The 17,487-nt window shown below is 38.8% G+C and overlaps 1 protein-coding gene across 1 annotated transcript in view; it reads right to left on the reverse strand.

Annotated features, from left to right (window-relative positions):
• JAK2 (Janus kinase 2) overlaps window positions 1-12,418 on the reverse strand; it is an 86,902-nt gene extending 74,484 nt beyond the window's left edge. The window contains exons 1-2 of the mRNA XM_058824329.1: window positions 12,303-12,418; window positions 12,049-12,109 (exon numbers count right to left, since the gene is read on the reverse strand). The gene's annotated coding sequence lies outside the window, so the exon portion shown is untranslated. The remainder of the gene's footprint in view (window positions 1-12,048; window positions 12,110-12,302) is intronic.
• Between the last annotated feature and the right edge of the window lie 5,069 nt (window positions 12,419-17,487).

Below are 17,487 nucleotides of genomic sequence, written 5' to 3' on the forward strand. Positions count from 1 at the left end.
TTCTGTTTTGTGTGTGAAAGAAACACACCATTGCATATGTCAGATGATGTGTTGCTGTTATCAAGTCTAGATATCCTGCATCTGTTCTAAATAAATGGTTTAGTTATCACAGTAGCCTTGACAGTGAACATGATGTTCCTAAGTCAACCAGGATTTTAGGTTACAAGGACAAAAATGAAAAGACACACAAATTATCAAACTGACACTCCCACATAGTCTGTGTAATCCACAGCTGACCTGCCATTTCTTTCATTACTTGTACACACAATTTAACACTTTAAGTATGGCTGTAATCATATAATGAGATTTGCTAAAGCCAGACTTTGTGTGAACTAGTCCAACAGTACATTTTGATGATCTACTTGCTGAACACCAAGAGTACTTTTGAAATGTTTTGAAACTAGCAGAAACAGTAGCATTAGCCATACACATTTAAAATGCTCTATCACATTTGGAAGGCATATGAATTTCTAATAATTACCTAGAAGTGACTCCAATATTCAATGAAATAAAAGCACATCATAATTTAAAATACAGAATGACTAACGTTCTGTACATATGCAATAACAGCCTATTAAAGACTCCCTCTCATAAAAATAACAGAATTGTATAACATTTTGAAGTAAACATTGCGCTTACAGCACCGTACTTATGAGTATGTCATTGTTTCAGTAACAAAAAATATAATGTAGCAGTTCACCCAGTGAATAAGTACTGTGATCCAGTATTTTAATTATGACATCAAAAGGGTCTCATCCATTACACAGATAAAATGAAACTTTAAAATAAAAGAGAAAATGAGACATCACAAACTGTAATTGCAAAACCAATCCTATGCATGATCTGTGTCAGGAGATGGAGGCATCATCAATAAAAGGTTTATTATTAAGCTGATACTTTACTCCATCACATGGCCTAAAAAATGAAAGGATGACGTTCGAGTTCTAGATATTGAGAATTTTAGACTGAAATACATACTTCTGCTTATTTCCCTGCCCAGAAACTATAAAGGTATTGGTGAAAAAGTAGTAAGGGATATATGCACACACATGCAAGATCCAGTATTTCCTGGAGAAATGAACACTAGTTCAGAGAAATTTTTAGTTTAAATTATGAAATCTTTAATGCTCACATACAGCTAGAGTGCCACACCCTTAACCATGGGAAACCAACACTGAGCAAAACACTTGCAGATAGCATGAATGCCTGCTTCAAACACTACCAGATGATCAATCTTTTCTTAGATCAATTGTCTATACTGAGGTTATAAAAGAGCATTTCCAAAGTCTCATCACAAAGGACCTCTCCACTGTCAATACAGCAGCCTCACTGAAATTTGACATTACACAGTACTTTCCAACAGTTACTACTGCTGGAATAATTAAATATGTACAGCAACAGTTAAAGTTAACAAGACATACAAGGATTTGCACCCATTTCTATTTCCATACAGAACCACTCATCTACCCACACCTTCACAGAACACTCAGTTCACTTTTGTGACACTTCACAGACAAAGAAACAAGGACGCTTGTAACTTTAAGAACCACTAAATATTCCGAGTTGGAAAGGACCCACAGGGATCACAGAGCCCAAGTCTACAGTGAATGGCCTGCGTGGGGATTGAACCCACAAGCTCAGCAATACCAGCCTCATTCTCTAACCAACTTGGGTTTCTTGCACCTTCTTAATTACCCATCATCTGTATCTTCTTTCCCTCATTTGTAATACATTTTGACTTCCTACCATTATCCTTGTATTCAGATTAAACATCAGTTCTGATATACTACCAAGCAACCTGCCAGTTTCTGTTTTCCTTCCAGACAAAATACCGATACTTCTCCTTCCTCACACACCAAAAAAAAAAAAATTCTAATCAAAATACTACACCCTTACCCACTGAGGCTAATAGAACTGAATCTTTTCACAATCTGTTTTTCACAAGAAATTTGGTTTTTCCACTAAAAAATCAAAACTAATTTCTTCTTCAAAACCAGCAATAGTTCTCCTCCAACTGAAAATCAGTTTTCCAACTCCAAAAAAGATAATCTTAATATAGCTTTGCCCAGCTTGCAAATCTAATCTTATTTAAGGTGCTGTAAAGTGCTTTTTGGTTATCTTATTTTCTTCCCATTTTCTCTCCAGAGGCACTCAAAACTTGGCCAGGGAGTTGGCTATAGTAAATCTGAGGACAACAGATCCAGGAAGACAAAAGGTTGTTTCTGCAATGAAAACTGAAAGACAAAATACTTGGCTAGATGTGGGCCATGAAGGTTGATTCCAAGTAGGTCAGACATTGACTAGTGTCAAGATCAGAAAGCAATCTTAATACCTACTTGATTCAGAGCAGAATGGCTAATGGTTGTTTTATTAATGTGATCAGACGAAGAAATGTAAGAAAGCAACAAAGCCTCAACAGGAGAGATGTGGCTGAACATGAGAGAAAAGTTCTGAAAAAAAAAGAGTATAGAGATAGTAAGAAGGTAACGAACAGAGGCCTCTGGAAGGATGATGAGACAAAGCCGTTTACATTCTTGCTCTCTCCTTACTTTAAGCCCATATTATTTCCAGAATCCTATTGAGTTCGGGCTTCTGCCTGTAAATTCACCTCATGCTCCACTACTCTAAGAAAGGAATGCAGAAGTATTTTTACTGTTGTGATAAAAGAGGAAAATTCCTTTTCTTACAACACTAGAAATATAACCATTTAGAAACATTAAGGTTATATTATGCTTATGACCTTATATATATTTTATAATATATATATATATTATATCCCCATGTCTTTGACAAAGACAATCTTCTTTTATTTCTAAGTTCAAAACAGTTATCTTGTGTGTGGTGCAGTATCATTCATATTAGAAAGTTCAAATTAACAATTTAAACAAACATTTTTTCCTACCACTTGCTGTGTAAGCTTACCAAAATCTTACCAAATGAGTCTGCATGCCCATTTAACCTTGTTGCTGCATTATGGTTTTGCCACAAAGGCTTTAATACTTTCTTCCCTTGGTTTCTCTTTTTTCTCCTGTAAACGTCATCGGTGACAATGACTTACCACCTTAATTCCCTAACAGCAAAAGGATGTACAGCAGTTTTGTTTGCTCAGTTTCTTCCTCTAAAGGCTTAGTGAGTAACTGGAAATTATGTCTAGATAAGAAAGATACTGTACCAAACAACAGGTAAGTATACTAGAATCACTGTAATGCATTATAAAGAACAGTTCAATGAGAAATTAGATTTTCTTCTTAACCAGAAGTAAGCAAAATATTGTTTCAACCAATAATACCATAGTGATAATTCCTGCATGTTTACTGCCTCTGAAAATATACCTCTGCCTAATAGGGGAAGTAATTAAGATGTTATTTTGCTTTACAACCGGATTTCTTAAAATTTCTTCTTTCCCCTTAATATTTCATAATCAAGAAAGCAGCCTAATAGTTTAGGTCATTATAATACGAAAAGAGTGAGTAACATGAACTTTAAAAAGCAATAGAAACCAAAAAGAAGTGGAAACAAGGCAAGTATTCTAATATTATGTATATACTTAGCTCCTCAAGTACAAGAGCAAACCTCAGTAAGAAATGGAAGAATTTTAGGCACAAATAATATCACTAGTACAAGCTCTTATTAAACAAATTTTGAGGTTGTTAAATGGTGCAAAAAAATGGCACACTGATGCACAATAAATTTATGTTTCTTAAAGGGAAGAAAACTGCATTCCACAATTAACTTTATTAGTATGCAATGAGATCACAGAGAAACAGTTAAGAAAGGCAAATATTAAAACTTGTAAACTTGTATGCAGAAATTCAGCTTGATCAAAGAACCAAACTGCACTGGCACACCCTTGTAACCAGCTCTAGAAGACATTCATTCCAGCAAAACAGAATGCTTTGGTATCCACAGGTTGAAGTTTAATGACCTGACAAAAACAAATGACTGAAACACTCCAAAAGTTCCAGCTGGTTTAACAGTCCATGAATATTACAGACTCAAAGATAAAATTAAAAGAAAACAAACAACAAACAAAAAATACCAAAAAACTACCAAAATATAAATACATGTGTTCTATTCATGTCATGTATACTTAAGTACTCAGCAATCTAATGGCCAGACAAATTGATTTATTCAAATTAAAAATATATTTTTGAAGTTATGACAGAAATTAAAGAGAGCATTTAATATAAACCATTCATGTAGCACGTTTACTTTTTAAACTGTTGTTCCATGTGTTTTATACTCAAGGAATCAAATAGTTCTCTGCACTAATGTTTTTAATTAAACAAGACACATTATGGTGCATTTTTATGTAAGAAGAGATGGAATTTAATGAGTTCAATCTAGATTTTGAATTTTAAGTAATTAAATTATGCCAAAGAGCACATTGGCTACAATTTTCAACTACAGTAATTTTTAACTTACTCTTTGCACACTGCATTTGTAAAATTGAAATGTAACAAAAACATAGGAAACCATCAAAAAAAATACAGCTGACATTATTAAATATAATACTTACAATGAAAAGTTATAGAACAAAATAAATTTATATAAAACATACTACGTTTTTCAAACCATGCAGTTCAATAAAGATTGAACGTTCAGTCAATTACATGAGCTGAACAGCCTGGGTCACAGTATTTTTCAAGGATTTAAACCAATCATCGTTCATCATCGAATGGTTATTTTTACACAAACTGGGGGAAGAATATATTCCCAGTTTGGTTGTTGGAAAGTCTCTGGCCACCTACTGTCCTGGCCTTTATTTAGCAACTCATCAGCATTCAGATCTTAGCTGAATTTAAAATTCTGAATCTAGGTCTTATTCCACTGCCCTAACATAGAAAAAAAACCACTGGCAAATGGGAACAAGTTCTCAGCAGAGGCCACCAACACTGTTGGAGGCTGTAGCACAGACCCTATGAGGGCAGACTAGGAAGCAGGGTCTATCCCACCTGGATGAGACTGGGGGAGCCTAACAGCAGTCCCCAGGACCAACAGGGAAGTTATGCACAAGATGGAGCCAAGCTTTTGTCCTCCATCCACAGGACAAGAGACAACAGGAGCAAGTTGAAACACAAAATGTTCAGAGAGGAAATAAAGAGAATGTTTGACACCCAGATGATGGCCCAGTGGTTGACATGTTATCTCCACTCTTGGCTATTTTTATGACCTTCCTGGATACAGCTTTGTACCTGTTATGACCCAAAGTTCTACTTCATGCAGAACTTTGAAACAGAAACCAACTGAGGTCCCACTTCACTAAATTATTCTGTGGTTCTATACAGTATCTGTCTAACTAAATGTTTAACTAAAAGTTACAACATTTGACTAAATTTAGGCTTTAGCAGAATTGTAACTACAACCTCCAAACAGTTTTCTTTAAAACAAACAATAATTTAAAGAAATCCTTTTCATATCTATTAGCTGCTTGTCCACTGAAAATCAGGGATGACATGCTCTTGTTTTCATTCTGCGCGTCCCCTGAGCATGAAAGGGGACCATCACTTTTCCTGGCTTCATGGATATTTAACCCATTAAATGCATGATAAAGGACACTCAAGGCAATTTCCCTTTAGGCATTCTCACTTAGAAACACTTAAGCTATGTTGCATCAACTCAAAATAATACTGAGTTTTCTACCCAAGACATACTACAGATGTTGGAGAGGGAGCAAAATAGTTTTACACACTAGGACAAAGCACCAAGTGCCCTATATGCTGTTCAAAACTAATACTTTTTCAGTATTTGCAGAAATGGTTTCAGAAAACCTAAATATAAAGCTGCTTAAAGGCCTTTCATAGAATTTGGTTGAGCAGTCCACAAGTCTACTGTAAGGATAAGAAACCAGACAGTCAATGCCTTCTAGCATATTATGGCATGCAGATAATGTATATCTGTAATATCAAGTCATGACAAACTTCAAATATCCTTCTAAAAAGTCTGACTAAAAAATATTATTTCACCATCTTGCATAGTTATAACAACCGCACAACCACATCACAGCATAACAAACTACAAGAAGAGACATCATGTATTATCAACCTACCAAAAATTTTTACATCAGGTTCAAAAGTTTGAAAAAATTATGTTAAAAAATTATTGAAAAAATTATGTTAAAAAATTATTGAAAAAAAAACATAAAAATTGCCAAATACTATGATCTCTTTCAAAAAAACAAAGTAAAAACATTTCTGCATTCCAAAGTGAATTTAAAATTCAGCTTTGTGGGTTAACTGGCAGAATTATTGATCAGTGTCATAATTTAGGAATAGTATTCCCAGTTTGGAATTCTCACTAAAAAGAAATCTTGGCTGTTCCCTCCATGTCCCCACTCCAGTGAAAAAAACAAAAGGCAGAGATTGCAGGTTGATGTAAGAACAAGTTACTGGAAACAGCAATGAGATAAGAAAATGGACAGTAACAGCAACAGTATTAATAACAGAAGTGTACAAAAGAGGGTGATTTACATGCAAAACGCTCCCTAAAGACCCCAGGTTCCCTCTTCCCACCACACTTCTTCTTGACCTGATGCCACACCCTTCTTTCCAGAAGTGAGATCACCCTACTTCCAACAGGATGAAGTGCATGGTATAGAATAACAACCTAGACACTGCCACATGGGCCCAGGCTCTACCCCCTCACTGCCACTGCAGAAAAATTAACTCTGTCTTGGCTGAAACCAGGGCAATAAGATAGCAATCTCAGCAAGTGGCAGAGCTCTTTGGAAAGAAACCTGGAAAAAATACCAAAGCCCAAGAAAATTATGGCACAGCTTAAGAGTGCTGCAGTCTAAAGATATCCTTCAAACACTGCTTATACGTGTGCATCCCGTTGGTTGGCAAAGGCCATGAGAAACTTTCAGTGTCCTGTATGGTTTAAGCTGCTGTGGCTTCCAACTGCTGAAATATGAACAAGTTCAGGTACACCTATGTATGCTACAATCACACATGCAACTACATTGCAAACCTAGCTTCAAATTCATTTGTTTCTGAGTGATTCTGGTGTAATCTCATTACACCTCAGCCAAATAAATTCTCTGGTTTATTTATTCTCCACTTTGATGTACACCTATTTCATCACACTGATTTTAGGTCTGCCAATGCGTAACAATGAAAACTGAAGACTCCAGTTCATTTTCACACCTACTTTGCAAAGCACCTGTAAGTTTTACTAAGTTTTGCACTGTTGCTATCACAAACTTCAATCTAATATACTCATCCCCAGCTTCTGCAAGCATGCTTATGAAATACTCACTGAAATTCAGTATATGTCCATCTTCCTCGCAATGTTCAAAACATGGTTTTAGTGGGCTAGTCTCCAATTTTAGGGAAGAGAAGATACATAGGAATAGAATGCCCTAATGTTACCTTGAAATCACCTTTAACTGAAGAAGCCAGGTTAGGAGAAAAGCAGCCAGAAGTACATTTTCACAAGCTCCCTGACAGAGAGCACAGTTACAAAGGTTTATGAAAACCCAGGTATGCGGCAATTAAAAGATAACCGTGCACCTATTTACATAGTTGTTAGAGTAGTTCCAAAGTCTGTCTTTTGGGAGCCAGCTGTTGGATTGACACAAGCTTTACTGCCCACAGCTGAGGATCAGGGTCTTGTGCAATCCAGTGCCCTCCAATTCCACTGGGAACCCAACATTTCTTTTGTAGCTCAGTCCATCTTTGGGGTTGTCCAGGATGCGATTACACAACATTTTCTCTGACACTGCAAGCCAGCTTAAGAAGTTTTCCTGTCCGCTCCCTTTCCCTCATGCCACTTGTTCCAAATGAGACAAAAAAAATTAATTTTAACTTAGGTCACTTGTGATACAGTTTATAGCACAGACCTATAAAAAGCTGTTGTGTTTACACAACCGAGGAAACAGCAGATTCCAGTGTTTGTGAGAGGCTAAGGAAAGAAAAGTCTTGAGAACAAAGACAGCTTAAGAGAACAGTTAATACACATGATAAAACTACAACTCCACCTTATTCTTAGATCTTTGTGACTTCATGGTTTGTAATTCTCTCTCTATAGTTTATAAACCTCTCTTTCATTAGGAATTAATGTTTGTTTTCCAACTGTCTTTGTCCTCAAATAGTCTTACATTAGTCTCCCAGTCAAATTTTACCTAATACATAACCCAAACATCACCTGCAACCCATACCTCCATATCTGAATCCATGCAAGCAATCCCATAATTTCATTTTGAAATTAAAAGGCCTCCCAATTTAAATGCACTTGAATAACTGAGGCCTCTAAAAACTGTTTGATAAGTACAGGTACCAAATGAACTGTATGTTTATGTATCAACACTGGATATTTAGAAGGCAAAGGTTTCTTACTTTAGAAATATCTGACAGTACTAGAAAACCAAACCATATCCAGTATTATGAAATAATGAATAGTGATGAACATTTTTGTGACAACTATGAAATCCTTGCAGACAAACAAGACTAACAGATATCAGAGATGGAAAATACTCATTTAAAGCATACCAGACCTGTACGCTAACACTATTCCTCTAACATATTATCCACTCACCAAAAAAAACTCTCAAAATTCTTGCACAGTTTCTGGTAAACAGGATGATATAGACTGTGCAAAAAAGGTCTAAAAAACTGATTAAAACTGATTTGATAGTTACTCTCACTAAATACTACAAAAAATGAATCCTTGAGACCAGTGAATTCACAATAAGAAGCATTTTAAAAGTTTTAATTGTACATGCTAATAACTTTAATCACAATACTTTGAACATGTATAATAAATCCATTTAATTAAAACATCTGTAAAGGACTATCTTAAGTCCTGAAATATACTGCAGCTGCTCAAGCACATAAGCAGAATGATAAAGGTAATACCAGCTAAATCAGCTCCACTGACCTGTCGATAAAAAACCTTACACCATGAACAACACATAGATTAAGAACTGGGGTAAACATCAGAAAAGATCCCACGTGGGGCTGCATGCAGAGCAAGAAATACCACACCATACACATTTATGCAAGCATATAAGCACTTTCAAAGTCCTAGCCTAAAAACAACTTTGGTGATAACCGGCTTACATGAGACTTGAGCAGGATCAAAACTGAGAGCTAGCCAAGCAAAAAAAAACAAAAGACAGATAACATCTGATGTCAACAAACATAAAATAATATACCCCTGAAAAAAAACTTGCAGTTATTCGCACGTGACATTACATTTTAAGCCAAATATAAGCAGATAAACAAAACAACCACTCACAGGATGTGCAGCTCAGCAGAATCTCTGCTTAATACAGGCACACAAGAGACAAGAAAAAATGCTCTGATGAAGAAAGGTATTGAAAACATTCTCAATTCACCTGGAATATTGTCTTTTGTGACATCGTAAAAAACACAGAAAAACAGAATTAGTTCATAGATTTGTATGAGCTGTGAACAAATACTAAAGACTCTAAGAAAAAAGAAAATGCACACATTTACCCCTCTTCCCCCACCCCTGCAAAAAAAAGCACCACACAAAACCAGAAGAAAACCAAGAAGACGGAAAATTTAAGCAGCAAGAGTACACTTCCCTTCCTAATACAAGGAAATGTGCAACCATGATTAAAAAGCAAACTACTAACAACAAAAGGAACCACGTAATGCTGCTGTGGAAGTCATTGTCAAAGACAGATGCAGAGAAAACTCACCTCAGAAAGGGACAATGTTTCTATTGATTTTAAATCAATAGGTGCCTGCACCAGACTAGACAGGTTTTTTTCTACAAATCAGATTTAAAGATTTAGCTTTGACTGTGCGAAACAGTAACTACACAACCAAAATTAGATGGACAACTGCCTTCTAGGCAAGTCATTCTACATAACACATGGGGGTCATCATTGTCCACGTGAACCAGACCTCTCTGCATCCAGTATTGCATAAACCACAGAGCTTGACATTTGAGTGAGGCACCACCCTCTCCCTCTGAGCATCTTACAGGTTGCAACTGACAGTGACAACCTACCTTACACTTGTACCTTGTCGCTGTCACTGTACTGTCGTGCACAACCAATTCAAGTGAGACATACGATCTACTCTCTAGATGAGCACAGTATGCAGCAGAAAGCATCTATGTGTATGCAGCAAATAAAAATGGATCACCGTTCCTTCAGCAGAACTACAACAAAGAAGCTTCTTTGTATATTCACATTTTTGTACAGTTTTTCACATCTGCATGAAGACTGATCTATCTCACAGAATAATTTTAAAATGCCATATTCAGAAATTCAAGAAAGCTCCTCGTTCACCTTTTGATAAAGAAATTGTAAGTGAAACAAGTTAAAGAAATACAAACGTAAGCATGAGCTCAAATGTTGACTCAGATCATGTTAGTATTACTCATATTAGTCATCTTACTGGCCTCTTGCTGAGAACCCCATGGGACACATGAATACATAGAGAACCCACCAAAATCAGTGCACAGCCAGGGTCGGAGGTTTTGAAACAGCATCTCTATTAAGTCAAATGAAAAAATATAACTGCGTGCTTGCCTAATGACAGGGATAACATTTGCATGCAAGCCTAGGTAAAAAGTAGCAGGTGTGTTACAAGAAAAATGCTAGCCTGTAACAGAACCGGAGCGCTAGGACAGGATAATTCGGGTTGAAGGGCACTGCAGAAGGTCAGCTAGTTCAACCCCCTACTTAAAGTTCCAGTTACTTTTCTAAGAAAAGCCACCAGATTTTGGTTGCCTTTTTCCAGTTGTTTTTTTTTATTTTTAGAATAACATCTTTTAGAACAAATACTTATTTTATTATTGCATGGTCAATTCTGTTAACTGCTTTTTAATTACTGTCTCTGTTTAATACTACTACATTTCTGAATTGTGTTTATTTCCCTTTTAAGGCTCTTTCAGATGAGATCTCAGGTTATTTCTTGTAACTGCAAACATCGCCACTTAGCTTTTGTTTACATAAGTCATACTGTAAAAATGTCCCAAAGCTGAAATAAAAAGAGACCAATGGCAAAGCAACAACCTCATTCAGCAATTGCTTTTCTCCTAACTTCAGAAAGATGATGCCACTGCTGGTACAACATGACAGTAACACTCACTTTAGTGCTGTTCTGTGGGGTCATGCATAACACTACCTCCACATAGTTTGGAAATGGTTATTCTACAGAGATTTCAACTTTTTATTAGCCTAACCATAATTTTGAACAGCTACAAGTAAAAAGCAGTAGCAACCTCCTTTCATTTTCCATTCTGCAGTTCTAGTCAGTCTGATTCAACCAACAAGGATGTTGGACCATTTTCTGCATTCCATGTACTTCTTACTCATTACAACTTCCCCTCCCGGCAGCAAATACTCCTTCCCCATGTTGCTGTCATTGGTGCTTACAAAAAATGAAAATCTGCAAATAGGTCAAATTTAGTCTTCTCTGGAACGTCCACCACAGCTTAAAATCCCTGCTATTTCATACAATAATACCGAAGTTTTTTAGTTCAAGAGTCTAGACTTACATCATGTAAGTCACTCAGGATGCATTCTCATCAAGCAGAACACAATAGTGGCTACTGTATTCCTACTGAATCCTTAAATTACTGCCACAAACTCTAAAAAGGGAAGAAAAGTGCGCATGCCCAAAGAACATCACTACAGTATTAGCACCATATCAGTTATGAAGACTGAGATGCAGGGAAGGAAAAGAAAGTTAATCCATAAAACTGATCCAAAATACCTTTAAGTGTGCACAGAGTCTCTCTATAGTCATCTGTCAATGCTGATTTTCCACAAAACAGAAACTTAAGAAATACTTCTCTCTCACCTACTTACATACATGTTACATTTAATTAGTAACAGAAAAAATTAAGAGATAATAAATTGGTAAGCTTTACAGAGCTAAGATGTCAGAAACAATGATCACAAAGCAAATAATCTCAAGTACAGAATTACACTCAAAATTGTCAATAGCCATTACAATCTTCCCAATTAAGTTTTCTTCTGTACAGCAACCAGAAGGAATACAGTCAGCAATTCCCAGCATAAAACAATTTATAAATAACCAAAGGAAGGTGGTTTTTTTTTCTCACCTGTCGCTGACTGCAGAAGTGAAAAATTTGAAGACAATGCCACAATCAGGTTCTAATTAGGCTTCAGTCGCAAAAAAAAAAAAAAAAAAGAGAGAGAAAAAGAAAAGGAAAAAAAATCTGAGGAAGTTTTTTAGTTTTATCTGAAATTCTTTTCTTAAAAGAAATATTATCTTCTGCAAATTAATCAAATCAATTAATTCACAACCCACACCTAACGGAACACTTCCCCACGCAGAAGCAAATTCAATAGACACAGAGAAAAACCACAAGTGTGGTTTTTCGTGACTGTTTGCCCTCCTTCTGCGAAGAGATTTTTTTTTTTAACGGCACAAATAAGTATTCGCGAGGAAGTTCTCCCGCAACACACGGCACCTCCGCCGAGGAGGCGCGGCAGCCACCCTTCCAGCTCCCCGCCGCCCAGGTCGGCCCCGGCCCGCCCCCCGGGAGCCCTGTTTACGGAGGGGGAGGAAGCCAGCGCGGTGCCCCGCTCACAGCGCCCGGCGGGCAGGGTCTCCCGCCCCCCGAGCGCCCGCCCGCCCCCGCCCGACGGGGCTGAGCCCCCGCCGGCGGGACGGGGCTCGGGACACGGCGGTGCAGCCGCCACCCCGGCCACCCGCTGGGCCCCGCCGGCGGGCGAGCGCTGCCGGCCCCACTCACCGCGGCCGTGGCTGTGCAGCGCGGCGCGCAGGCAGCGTCCCGCCCGCTCCCTGCCCATGCACGGCGGCGCCGGCCGGGGAACGCGGCGGCAGCTCCGCGCCGACCCGCGCTCTGGCCGCTGCCTCCGGCTGGGCGGCGCTCCCGCCGCTCACGTCATCGCGCGGCTGCGGGCGGGGCGGGTCCCGCCGCGCTGCCCCGGCGAGGCGCGGCCGCTCCGGCGGGGCTCGCCGTGTCCCTCGGCCCGCGGGGACGCCGTGCGGCCGCAGGGCGGGTGGCGCGCAGCTCTGCCGTGCTCTGCAGGCGGCAGCCCCTTCATCGCAGAATCGCAGCACGCTCTGAGTTGGAAAGGGCAAGGGACACACGTGGGTCATCGCGTCCAGCTCTTGGCCCTACACACAGTACCATCCCCACGAGCCGCGTATGTGCTTGAGATCGAAACTCATCTTCAGCTCTGTCAGGTTCCGTCGGCACTAGAGAGGGCACCAGGATTTTGTCGGTGCGAGTAGCGGAACCGCTGCCGAGCAGGCGAGCGCTGCTGTTTGCCCCCGCTGCCTGCTCGACAGTCGGTGTGGGCAGCGAAGGCTTCTCCTGTCTGCCACAAGTCTCCGTGTGTGGGAGCCCGCCCAGGTGAAAGCTGGAGGGCTTGGGACCAGCACCGGGAGGGACAGAACTGGCCTTGTTCAGCCATGGCAAACAAACAGTGCGTCCTTGCTGCGGTCTGGCTGCACAGTAGTTAGTGTGTTAGCTGGGCCAAAGAAAAAAAAAAAAATGTAAGGTTGTTTTTTAAGCAGAGTGTAGAGTGTGTGTGTGTGTGTGTGTGTGTGTGTGTGTGTGCGCGCGCGCTAGTTCTGTCCCACCTCTTGGGATTTATTGCACAGTTCTGACTTCTGAAATGCACACTTTTCTGTCACTTCCTGTTTCCGATGAGTTTGTTCCTTGTTTTCTTGTCCTTGCCTAGTAAACATGCTTCACCTGAAGGCTGAGGAACTGGGTTGTCTGTTAGACAAAGGATAAACACAAGCTGGGACAGGGAAGAACTAAAAAGCCATGTAAAAGTCTGATGGTTGATGAGTCTCAGACGCATGCTAATAGACTCACGCTCGTGACATTCTTGTTTTCAAAGCAGGCTGTTATGGGTCAACTAGCAATTGGCACTGTTAAAATGTAATTCTTTAAGGACAATCTTACTTTGTCATGTCATTTCTGTGACGTGATGGATGTTCTTTTGCTCTGTACAGAAGAGTATGACCATGTGCTATAACATCATCCCAGAGGTCTCATGTCCTTTAAGGGCGAGATCTAGGCCATTTCAGAATTGGAAATTATATCGTTGGTTACGTTGCTTTGTTTTTATTGAATGTGCAGTGTAAAGAATACCTGGTGATTTTGAAATAAAGTCAATTACAGCATGTTGTCTTCGATAACATCTAGTCCTTCATCTCAAATAAAGTTTCTGTGGTATTACATTCTCTAATAATTTGCTTTTCATGTTTAACGTCTCTCCTTAGTTTGCAGTGTGGAAAACTCACACAAACATGCTGCAGCGACACTGGAAACTTCTTTGAAGCAGAGAAAATAAAGAAACCCCAAAATAAAAATATTCTGATGCCTCCTAAACATAATTACCTAATATGCTACTGACATCCAGACCGCTCAAAAGATAAGGAGAGTAGTGTACTACATTGGTGCTGCTCACTGCATGACATAAAACTTTGTCCATCAAGATTTCTGTGGACAGACCCCTGCAAATGCAAAAAATTTGACTTAAATAGATGACAAATCCTTATATTGTTAAGTTTCAGTAGTTTGTCAGGGTCAGGTGTAGTTGGACCTGCAAAATTTCTCAGCTTCTGGAGTGATAAAGCACACCATCACTTGCTTAGATTTTGAAAGTCCAATCTGTGTTAGGACTCCAAACTTTATAGCTTATCTAGTGATACCTGGTACTTTTGTTCGTCTTCTATTATAATTAAACACATTTTAGTATAACATAGCAAGAAACAGAATTGTCCTATGAAGTGTCCTTTTTCTCTGATCTATTCAGCACTATTCATTACTTTTCATCAGAGTTCTTGCTACTATATCAATTTTCAACAAATCCTTTAAAAGGCATCTGCACTCAGAAACTGTGAACATCTCAGGTTTGCATCTAACTGCCATTTAAGCACACCCTTCCCTTTCTAAATTATCATACAGTGTCCATACATTTGCATGTTAGTATGCTTGGATGCCAGGGTCTGTCTGTGGCAGGGAGCCGAAGTACCGTTTTACCTCCACACTGTTCACACATTTCATTTTGTGTGTTCATTTTGTGTACGGCGTAGTAACACAGGCATAGCCACAGAATCCAAAAACATGGGTTCTAAACAATAAACTTAGTAAACATATGCCCAAATAACGGACAAAAATACCACTAATTATACAAAAAAACATTATTTCTACAGGTGGTGTAGCAGCTTCAAATTTAGTTTACTTTTCAAAGCAAGTTATGAACTTGCCATCTGTGCAAAAGGCTTAATTTTACTTACTTGATTACTTCTGTGTTCCAAATTCTGAGATTAGTATGCTGGGCAGGATACAGACTTAGTTTCATTTTCATGTTCAAAAAGCTGAAAATTACAGAAATAGTTCTGTAGTAATTCCTTCAAAAATTCTCATAGTTGTCCTTTGATTTATCATTTTCATCTGAAATTAAAATCAAAGCATATTCTCTGTTCAAAGGTAGGGACTTATTTGCAAAACCTTTGCAAATTACAACATTAAGGAAGTTACTTATTTTAGTCAAATCCCTGCATGTATTTCACTTTTCTTTCTACTTTTGTAGTAGGATGTGAAATTCATACTGTTTAGTAAAACATATGTCATCATGTTTTTTCTCATTTTCTTTGTGTAGTAGGCTCTGCCTTGGACAAAAATATATTTTGGTTAAAAAGCCATGCTTTCCCTTTAAATATATGGTGCAAAGAACAGTCTTAAAAGAAATGTTTTCATTTTTTATAGTCATTCTCTGAAACCTTTTTCCTGAAGTTGTATGAGTGATTACCTCCTTCCTGGAGGAGAATGGAAGAAAAAGCACCTGTAAATACAGGTTTGTGTATGACTCAGCCTGCAAAAGGACACACTTCTAATTCAATTCCCTTTGGGAAAATCTAATTTAGGAAAAGAAGCGATGTCTTGGCTTTGAGGGCCCCAACAGGAAGCGCAAGGTTGTCGCCTTCCGGACATCCATTTGATACTGTTCCTCTGAGAGACAGTAGAAAGTACCTAAGAATACCTTCTGTAATGCATTTCTGCAAAGACAGCTTTTGGAGCATATACCTAAGAACGCAAAAGGCACTCAATTGTACCTCACTGGAAGATGCACTTCTTTGTCAGCTCCTTCTCCAACAGCCCAATGTGTTCTTGATCAGGTACAAAATGCTGCATCACACAATAATCCCATAGGAAACATTTTTGAAAAACCCAAACAAACATAGAAAAGCCCTACAAGAACAAGCATGAGTTCAGTTGCTGAGCAAGTAAAAAGCACTCAGAGACTACAGTGACTAATGCAGGACAGTGACTTCTATAAACTAGAGGAATGGAAACAGGTAATGCTCCCTGTGTGTCCAAAACTGCTCTGTTTCCTTTCCCAGAAGTTTCCAGGAGTTGGATAAGCTTTCATTTTCCAAGAGCTCTCTGGAATTCCCTCCAAACTATACAAGGAGAAGACAGAGAAGCCTGCTTTGTAGGCCACAGTGATCAGGAATAGTTCTCTGCCTGACAGATTGTATGAGATGGGTATGTCAGATGTCCAGTGGCATTAAATCTTGGATTTAAAAGGATTGCATAGCAGTATTGCTGCCTTTGTTAATCAACATTGGTAGCATATGCAAAAGTCACCCACATGTAGTGCATGAGATTTCCCTCTGCACCTTTCAAATTTAATTGTTCCAGTTTTGTGGATTTCAATAGTGTCTGATAGGTTTTCTGCAAATAAAGATTAAATAATTTGCTTATTTACTGTTTAGTGAAGCTAATTGCCTCATGTGAGTAGTAAGGTCTGCACTGATCTCCATACCACTTGTGGCTCTATTAAATGTTGCAATCCTTTGAACACTGTTATCCGTGTGGCTCAGCACAGGTTGGTGTGGATCTGATACAGAAATGGAGTAAATTCCTTTCTTGCCAAGTTAGTTGAGTCACAACAGAGCAGCAGCATGGGATTTCCTTTTAAGGAACATGTGCCTTTCTCTTATTAGAGGATAAAACCTAGTGTGCAGCCAACAATTTAGTAGCTGGAAAAAGCAGGCAGGCAAGTAAGCACAAGCAATTGGTTTAACTGTAGAACTTCAAAATAAATTTTTGAAATGCAGTCCAAAGATGGGAAATGGCTTGGTTTAAATGGTATTACAGGGGACAACAAATTTACTGTCACCCTATGACTTTTTTTGCTTAGTAAACATTTAGGTATACTAGTACTGCACAGTGAGGAAAAGGGTCAGTAAGCCTGAATTTCTACTCAAAATCTGCTAACAGAATTAATAAAATTAATAAAACTGCAGTCTGAGGCTGAAGGAGAACCTTCAAGCACTGAAGACTCAGCTTGTCTTGAGTTTGTTAGTGGCTCTGCTGTCAAAAGTCCTAGTGATTACAATACAAATGCTTCAGGAGTCCATCAGTGTGCCAGGACTCCATCAAGTGACTGCTTCCTAACCAACTTTTGCTTGCATAGGTTCTGTTTTGCTTTGTTTTCCCTTTCATCTTTAAAGCAGGGTATCTTCTGTACCTAACTGGTATCTA

This window comes from Ammospiza caudacuta, chromosome Z (genome assembly GCF_027887145.1).
Source record: "Ammospiza caudacuta isolate bAmmCau1 chromosome Z, bAmmCau1.pri, whole genome shotgun sequence".
NCBI classification, from domain to species: domain Eukaryota; kingdom Metazoa; phylum Chordata; class Aves; order Passeriformes; family Passerellidae; genus Ammospiza; species Ammospiza caudacuta.